Source organism: Lactuca serriola, chromosome 9, assembly GCF_051521515.1.
Source record: "Lactuca serriola cultivar US96UC23 chromosome 9, Lser_US96UC23_V15, whole genome shotgun sequence".
NCBI classification, from domain to species: domain Eukaryota; kingdom Viridiplantae; phylum Streptophyta; class Magnoliopsida; order Asterales; family Asteraceae; genus Lactuca; species Lactuca serriola.
The window spans coordinates 207391414-207401511 of NC_136416.1; the positions used below are offsets into that span (position 1 = coordinate 207391414).

Sequence of the window (10098 nt, forward strand, 5' to 3'; positions counted from 1 at the left end):
GTCCTCTGTGAGCGTCGCTTTATATTTTTACTCAAAACGCGCGTTTCTAAAAATTTTCAATAGCCCGCTTTAAACCCCCCTTCATTCTCTTCTTCCCTTCTATCTGCAAACCCTAATCATAATACCATCTCTACTATACACCTCGACAAATCATGTAATCGTTCTATAATTTATTTTCTTAAGAACTCGCGTTCCCTCTCTCTCATTTTCACTTCCCTCTCTCGCATTTTTCTGCTGGTGCTGCCCTATTTCCTCGTCCTCAAGCCCTATCCACTCATCAATTCTACTTCTGATGAATTTATTTGCCACACCAGCAGCTCTCACAGCTACACCATCATCGAATGATCTCTATCAACCAACAAAACCTTAACGTTCAAGTCTGACTTCAGCAAAACCATTGGCCATGTGCCTCATCTTCAACAGAACCATTATCTACTCAGCGTCGCCCACCCTGTCTCCGACTTCATCACCAAGAACCTCCGTTTGGTAATCTAACATCCTCCTCTTTCCCTTTCTTTAAAGATAAACAAACCCTAATTTTCTTTGTTTAAAATCTCTGTTACTGAAACAGTCTACTTGATTTGAGAGAATTATTGCATAAATAACCACCACCGGAACCTCTTCACTTGTCACTGGAATCCTACCAGCCACCGTTGTCCCTTCCTTCGACCATAGTAATTCCATCATTAACCAAGAGCACCCTGTGTTGGTAATTCTTCGATCTCTTCACAATTTATTTGATTTTCGTTTTTGATTTTATATATGTATATGTTAATTTCTAGACAGTAATAAGTTAGCTTGATCATAGTCTAGTATGAAGATGAAACTTACATCACCTCTTTGAAATCACTTCATCTTGTTAGACTCACTAAAAGCATCTTTTGGTTCTTAATATATCCGTTTCTTAACCTGTAGGGTATAATTTATTGAATCTGATAGGTCCTCAAGACATGGAATGTCTAAAATTAGAGGAGAGTTTATGGCTGGTGTTCTACATCATCTTCCTCCTATTCTAGCTTTTACAGCTCCAATCCCAAACAGGTAATAAGTTTTATTTTTTTACTATTGTTGATAATATGAAGAGTTTGTAAGAACATTAGGGCCTCTGCAAATATTTCTGGATTGTAAATTGTATTTTGTCTTGAATCGATGGTCTTCGCACACATCTCTCTCTCCCTAATCCTATTGGAAACTGGACAAGGCTCATAAGACTCTGAGTATATTATCTTGCTTTTCTTGTTCCTAGTTTTATAAATCTTTTCCATTTTCCAAATATTTCTGGGTTTTCATTTTATTTATTTATTTATTTTCATTTTTAGCATTTGCAAGTTGGTGGGCTTAATGAGTTAAGCACTTAACCTAGACATGTATTTATGGTTGTTGTTTTTACTTAATCTGGACATAATGCCTTAATAGCTTAATCTGGTTTAATGTATTAATATACTAACTTGTTTTTTCCTCACAACTCCTATCACCTTAAAAATTGATGAATGTTGTGAAATTTGATTTTCTTTCTTTGAATGTGAGGGTAAAATGGTCATTCAGTCTACAAAAGGAATCACAGTTGATGTACACAACAGTTTATCCATATAGATGTTGTTATCCATTCAGCTATTTTAACAATACAGTTGTTGATTCAACATTGTTGGGAAGGAAATTTTGGAGAAGGCAGATCTTGAAGTGGCTTTGAAGCGTCTAAAAGACAGGCTTATAACCAAGAATGTGGTATGCTGAAATTTTTTCATTCTCAATATAAAGTTTCTTGGATAAAGTATGAAGTAGTTAGTTAAAAATGACAAATGTACCCTTTTGGAACAGGATGAAGAGATTGCTGAGAAAATTTGCGAGTCTCTAGCGGTAAGCCTGGTGGACAAAAAACTTGCTTCTTTTACTAGGGTATCATCAACAGTTTAGGCGAGTCAACTCTGTCCTTTTTTGTTGTTTTATGATTACTTGATTTGTAAAATATGAGAGTGATATTGAGTGCAGTGCAGGGTGCAATGTGAAAATTGAAATTGACCTTTCTTTTCTAAACATCAAATTAGTTGATTTTTAATTCGATTCCCCAATTTGTATAGTTCATTCTCAATTTTGTGGCTTTTTAAGACATCTTGTTATTTATGTTCCTTAATAGATTTTCGTGTTTCATTAAAGTTAATTTTTTTTGCCATTTGATTTATAAGTACTTGATGTTTCTACTAAAGTTCTTTTATAATTTGATTAACTATATAAATGTCGATCAATCTTATCAACCCCCTTCCTTTGTGTATCTAGTAACAAAATTTTTTTTGTTGTTTGAAATTTGAAATCTCCAATAACCTAAAATAAAATTGTTTATTTTTTGGTGCAGTATATGTGGTAAGGTTTGCACCAGGTACGGATTTTAGTGATGGCGGATTCAACTTGCAGCGGACTTATGACTTGGAATCGAGCAAGATTACATCCAAAATAACAGTCCAAATGGTCAGATATTATCTATACAACATGGTAATGGGTTTTTTTTCTTCTTTTTATTTTGACTTCATTTTTGTTTTTAATTATTTCATTATATGGGTTAATCTTTGCAGATTTTGTCCCATTGAATATACTGAATACAATTCCTGATTTTCAAAAATTGTCATGCATGAATGGTTTGTTGAAAAATATTTAATATAACATAGTGATATAAATTTGATATTGTTTAATCATAACATCACTAATAATGCATATTTAGATACGAAACCACTGATGAGTCATTGAAGGCCTCCAAGGAGTTAACCAATAGATGGAAACATGATGTAGACGACACAATAATGGCGAAGGCCAGCTAGCTTGAAAACATGAAAGTTCTCAAATGGTATGTGAACCTCAATCCAGATTTCCAACCTCATAGTTTTGACTTCTTTGTTTATAATATTTGAAATTTGGTTTTGTTTTTGGTTTCTTTTTTTTTCTTTCTATGTTTGTTATAGTTTTAATTTTTTTTTTGCATCAAACAGCTTGAACTTCAACTACATAATAAATAACTTACTATTGTTTAATTTATTTTCTTATTATTTTTCAGTTGAAGTTATCTTTAATTACTTGATGTTTTGCTCAAATTTTGTCAAACAAACAAGGGTATGAATCAATATTTATGCTTACTACACATCAATCCTCACACTTATGAAGTAGGTTTAATATTTTTTGTGTTTCTTATCATTATTAAAGGTTATTTAAATTTGTCCACCAACCAAATATTAAATTTAAAATAAGGCTTTCTGTCAATGTTTGCAGCTTTCTTTGGAAAAACATTATGTAATAGCTCTTTAGCACACTCTCGATCATTTAACAGAAGGAGTATAAATTAACTTAAACTTTATGTGTATAACCTCTATTTCTTTCTATTTTCCCATCCACTATTCTTCTGGATAAAAAATAGTTGGAAAATGGAGGGAAAAATAAATGAGGGCAAATTTGTAAAATGTTATACGTAATGGGAAATCCATGACTTTCATTATGAAGTCCTTACTTTTTAATCAATTTATAAGGTCTGTTCAATTTCTGGATTGAATAAACCGTTGTGATAGTAAGTTGTATTAACTCCTAATTAAGTTAACAACAATCCATTTACGTTGAATATTGAGTATGATCCTTCTGTTGGAGTAAGTTAGAATAAAGGGAAGGGGCATTTTCGGAAGTTTTTTTTATTCAGTAGTTTTTCTTCCAATATTTTAGTTTGATTGAATTTCTTTTTATGTTAGTATAAATTAGAAGATGCGTTGTTTTGTAATTTAGTTCGAGAACTAGTTTCTCCACCTAATAAAGCTAAGGCTCCAATCAATCTTGTTATCCCCTGTTTTCATGTTTTTTCTTCTATGTCCATGTTTTGATCTGTTGGTTCACATCTGCACTAACAACTTCTATATTATCTATTCCTCTTTAAGAAATCATTTTGTTGGTTTGTATCAAGTGTAAAATTTTCTTAAAGAGTTCATTGTATATGGTTAACTTCATCCTTTTTTTCTTTGAACTAATATGTTCGCCATGTCTAAAGTACAGTAGGGAAGTTAGTAGGCACCTTGAATTAATGTCCAAATTCACCGTATGATAGTCTATGTAAGAATACAAAGTTAGTTATTTGCTCATATTACTTGACAATTAAAAGAAAATATGACTAAATACTCGTTCGTGGACTAATCAATTTATCATGTTGTAAAGTAATATTGTTGTGATTAAATAGATATTAGACAACAACACATTTTAATACTTAAATCCTTTATGTTTTCTAACAAGATCTTGATGCATCAAACTAGAGGCCGTATCTGTAGTTGAAATCAAAATCAAAGTCCCTAACAATATGAAAGTGTAATATTGTATGTATTTTTGGATTTACATGAGATTTTTTTATACCAGGCATGGCCATTAGCTCCAACAAGAGATTTCAATAATTATATATGTTTGTTAGATAATATTAAGCACAAATATTCTAAACTATAGTGCTGAATCATATGGTCCAGGCCTAGGGAAGAAGTAGGAATGTACTGGGGCTATAAAGTCAGATATGCTCCCAATTTCAGTTCAATAATTAAACACTGCCCATATAAGGTAACAAAGGGCAACACACTCGTATCTATTTCTAGATTAATTCCATAATCCATAAATAGGGACAAGTGTGTTGCGATTTTAAAATTTAGTTAGCAGCAATAAAATGTGTCTTATTGTTTGCATTTTTTAGCAGGAAATCAGGTCATTAATTATGTTTTCCTTTTCTACTTTTTTCCTCTTCTGTTTGGTCTTTTTTATTTTAGCAGGTATTCAGGTCATTAACTTGATATCATATTAGGTATTGGATGAGTTTCAAAAATATACATGGCCAGTTCCTGTAGACCAAAAGGCATTAAGGTTCACTGGAACTACTTTAACCATAACTTCTCATTTGTTAGGGAGTATGTGTTCCTGGTTCAGGGGCTAGAGTAATGGCAGTTTTGGGTGGGCCCACAACTAAAGGTCCAAGTTCATGATTCAATATCCTTTAGTTTAGGATAAACAATTCCCACCATTGTATTCTTAGTTATTAGCATTGAATGTAAGTCATTCCCATTCTCTTTTCATGATCAAAAGACATTTTCACCCCTGTTTATGCAGACACATCGAAAAACATAGGCGTGGTGTAGCCAGAGAACTAATGTGGCCAGAAGCTTTACATTTTGTCAACTTGATGCATCTAAGTAGAACTTCATGATTGCTGATTTGTTAAGAGAATGGTGGATTTGGAACTGTTTACAAGGATCAGTTAGATTCAGAGAAGGTAAAATATTCAAAACGGTGTCTTTCATATTTTCCATGGGTCGTACACTTGCTACAATTAATGTACTCTTACACAAAAGTTTGAACAATTAGTAAAAGGAAACTTATGTTCCTTTTTTATTTTTCCTTGTTGACAAAATATCTAAATTGTTAAATTCTTGAAGTCACAAATTGTATAAAGTTTGGCGCAATATAGTTTCATAATTCGCTATTAGGGTTGTCAATCTGTGCTTGTTTCCTAGCATAAATTGACAAAATATCTAAATTGTTGATTTACTAATTAGGACACCATAGATTGATATATCAGAACTTGAGAATCTTTTCTCAGCTGCAATTCCCCCTAACAAGAATGCTGCAAAATCAAAATCTGCTCCAATTGCTAATAAACCAGAAAAAGTTCAACTGGTAATATATAGTAATATACTATCTGTCATAGTTTAATGTATATTTTTTTATATATAATTTTGACTTTTTTGACCTTGTTACAGATTGATCATAGGCGAGCATACAACTGTGAGATCATGCTTTCAAAGGTGAATATACCTTTGCATGAACTAATGGTAAGCTGGCCAAAGTTGTTAAAATATTTTTGTATGTTAATTTATATCATTCATAATAATAAAAAATGGCAGGATTATATTAGCATATTAATTTTTTGACAAGTCGTCAGTATAGGTATTAGCCATTCAAACCGTTAGGACCCTCTCCAGATGTTCACTTTTCCCTCATTTGAGGAGATAAGTTTGTTATTATTATTTTTTTCTTTTTTCCTTTCTGAGTGTGGATATGGAAACTTCATGCACAATTTTATTATAATTATTTTCCAGGTCATATGAATGATTAAATGTCGACACTCGACATGCACCTGAATTCTATATTTTGTGGTGCTTGTAGAGTGTCATGTATTGATTGATTAATGGTTTGGTTGAACACAAGTCACATGATACTTCATGCATAGTTTGGATCATATTAAATTGTTAATGGTTCAGTTTAGAATTCAAGCGATGTCTAATGTTTAATGATTAATTTCACAGGTGATGACCTTACATGTGACAATGCAAATCTTGAAGGTGAATCAGGGTCATGCTCTAAGCAATTGAGAAAGCTACTTCTATTCTCTAGGAATGTTTAATGATCAATTTCACCTAGTTGCCAAGGCTGCTAGGTGAAATTGATGTTAACTCTTTTTATCTTGGATTACTTGACTGGTATTATAGCAACCAAATGTCTCATTTTCATTAATTTGGCTAAAAAACTATTTTCATTGCCTATTAAGTCACTAAATTAACATTTTATGTTAAATATGTCACCATGCTTACAGTTTTTTCTGACTTCCATTTTTTTATAACATAATAAAACCTCACTTGCTGATGTCATCTTTTCTGACTTCCATTTTTTTATATAATTTTTATTTGGGTCAGGAGGAGGCTGCTGATGACAAAGCACCACAATCTGAAAGAGGCATCTAGTCACGTGCAATTCTTGGTAGACAGGTCAAAGGAATTGTCACAGAGCAGGGTGTTATAATGCTTCACATGTTTAAAATAGCAATTTACTTTTTTTTTATTTTGTTTATCGTAACATTATACTAAAATTCTTTCTAGGGTTTTCTGCTCATTTACATTGCAAATTTGCTGCTTTAGTTCAACATCCAGATGGAGGTCAAGTCACTAAGTTTCTTGCTTGTTGACTATTCGTTGACTTTTTTAAAAGATTTTTATTTTCCAATTATGATTTCAACAGATTATTGAAGTTGAATCGGGTCTCGATATGAGATTGAATATGATGAAGAGTGGCTAGCAATCACTCGTAGAAAGGTATTGGTACATCCAATATTGAAATGAACAATTTACCCTCGACATTTTCCTTGATAGTAAATCCTCCCCTGAATACTAAATCCATACCATAGGTGTAGTATGTAAACTATTTATTAACAAATAAATAAATCAATATGAAAACCTCTCAGCAAATATAAGTAAAATGTTGGTTGATATTTTTTTATTTTTTTCTTGTTTCCAGGGAGTGGGTTAGCTGGAATGAGGCAAAGGGAGTGGGTTGGCCTTTTGTTTTTTTGTTAAATGTTAATCGTTACTGAAAGGAAAAAAAAATCAAAATTTAATTTTGATTTATTTGATGTCTCGTGTCTTGCAGGTTCATGGTGGTCAGCAGTCCATGCAAGTTTCTTGATTTGTAACATCTTATATTCAAGAAATAGCAATGTACTTTCCATAAAAAAATTATAAATTATATTCTTTGAAAAAATTGATAGATAGGTAGGTTTAAAAGTAGAATGTCCTAATAAGAATTAATTTTAAAAGTAGAATGAAAATGACAAGTGATTTTGTGTTGTGTTTACACGGTTGATGAAAGCGAATAGCTTTGGAGTTAGAAGAGGAAAAGCAAGCTCAAGCTGAAAGAGATAAGATACTGCAAATGCAAGTGTTGCATTCTTCATTTCAATTGTTAGTATGAAACACAGAGTAGATTAGATGAATGCAAATTTATATATTGTAAGAAATAGAATTGTATGACATTAAATTTTATGCAATGGATTGTATTTTTTATCTGGTATTTTATTTCTATTATGAGACAGTAAATGCAAATTTAATTTAAAAATTAATAAATATATAAATAGATTTTTTTAAACATTTAAATTTACGATACGCAAAAATGTGTGTCATCTTCATTTATGACATGGCCTTTCTTGACAGGGGTTTTAATGATACGCATTGCGTGTCATTAACACGCACGTCGTAAGGTTATGACACGCAAATGCGTGTCATCTTACTTTATGAAAGGGCCTTCCTTGATACGCATTGCGTGTCGTAAACGCGCACTGTAATTGCGCGTCGTAAATGAGCGTCGTCTCTCTTTATGACAGGGCCTTCCTTGATGCGCATTTGCGCGTCGTCTGAGCCTTTTACGAAGCGCAATGAGTGTCGTAAAAGGCTGTTTTTCTAGTAGTGGGTCTTAATGATTAAGATCCATATCGCAATTAATCCTCTAAGTAAATCTTAGTACAATTGTATGTCTAAGAAGATGAATTAAGAATTGAAGAAATGGTTAAATCAAGAAGTCAATCATACTTCGTTCCACATTGAGTGACAAGTCTTAAGTTTGTCAATATTTATCAAATGAGGGACTAAAATGATTTATTTAGATTCTAAGTTTAAGTTTTGGATTTATTTTGCAAATAAATCACAAGGAGGGGTGTAATTTAAATAAATAAAATAAAAGTTTGCTGATTTGGACTTGGTTTGTAAGGTATTTTCGAGTGAGGGGTGAGTTGTGGACTTTTAATTGATAGTTTAATGACTTAGGACCAGATTTGTAACTATTTATCATATGAGGGTTAAAATAATTAATTCAAATCAAGGGAATAGCTAAAGTCGTACAAGTCCGAAAGTTGAGGGGTTGATTATATTTATTTTGTAATGCGGTTTGCTTTCAGTTGTGTTCATAAGGGAAAATGACAAAGATGCCCTATTATGTTTCTAGTGTTTACTCATTTAGTCACTTAACTTATTTTGTGGCTTTATAAGGGAACAAATTACACTTTGTCGGGTCGATTAGGTCCTTTTGGGCAAAATGAAGGGGTCATCTACTTTGGTATTTTTGTTTTCCATGTTTGAAACGTTTACAGTCGTTTGTATTACATTTAAGAAAACATCCATTTTCTTCTCTTCTTCAAAAATATGGAATTGAACCCGTAATAAGGCTTTGCTAGGGTTTCTCTTTTCCTCGACATAAGCGTTTTTTCTATAATCAAAAAACAAGTGGAATCGAATGGCGTGGAGGAAATAACAAAAATCAAGGGAATATGCAAGTTGTTCAATGACTTCCCGCTGGTGCTAGAATGAATGGCGGTGGCGGTGCCATCGATGCTAGTGGATATTTCGAAGGTGGCAGTCCGAAGTCCATGGTGAATAACCCTTACTACCAACAACAAATGACAACAAATAGCAGCACGATGTGTGTTTTCAACCGATTGCATCAAACACGATGCAAACCATCTCATCGGCAAATCCTACCACCATTGTCGTCACCGGCGGAGCTTTGGTCCTCACCTATCTCCTACTGTCGCCTGTCTTCTCCGCCCTATATTTCAACTTTCGTGGATACAAAGGTAAAATAAAACCCTATATATGATCAAAATTGCTGCTACTCACGAAACGATTTTGATTTGGAATCATCCTTTTAAATCCAATCTCACTGTTGCTCAAGTTCTTGATCTTGTATCTTCACAGAACTACACTTTGATTGATATCTGATCGAAAAAGGACAAGGGTAAATCTGGTGTTCCCCGATTGTGGACTCATTTCTGAATTCTAAATATTTAGATTAAAAGAACTCCCAAGCAAATTGAAATACAAGACGACGTCGTTTGGGTTTTGGGTTGTTGGGACGCTTATGTGGCAATGGAAACCGGCTACTATAGTTGAAAGGGATTAGATTGCTAGGTTACAAATAATTTGTTCCCTCATCAAGCGACAAAATTAGTTAAGTGGCTAAATAGGTAAGCCCTAGAAACATAATAGGGCATATATGTCATTTTCCCTGTTCATAATAGGAGGTGATACACCTCATGTTTCTTCGATGGTCATAAACAAAAGAAAATAAAAAAAACGATCGAATGGTCTTTTGATTCTTCGTTTAATCGACGAAAGCAACTTGATTGAATAAAAGGGGCGTTTGGGAGGAAGCTTACCACAAAGAGGGACGGCAGACGATGGTGGTGGTTCATTGTGGCAGGTAACTTCGGTGATGGTGGGTGGTGGCCGGCAGCCTCCTACTGCCGGTTTTTCTTGGCGTTTTCGGCAAAGACGGCGG

General features: G+C 33.2%; 1 long non-coding RNA gene across 1 annotated transcript; it reads left to right on the forward strand.

Moving 5' to 3' along the window:
• The first annotated feature begins 5591 nt into the window (after positions 1-5591).
• On the forward strand, positions 5592-6422 carry LOC145072391 (uncharacterized). The gene is made up of 3 exons (XR_013691002.1): positions 5592-5673; positions 5757-5828; positions 6303-6422. It is a non-coding gene; the product is annotated as an uncharacterized LOC145072391 (long non-coding RNA).
• The last annotated feature ends 3676 nt before the right edge of the window (positions 6423-10098 follow it).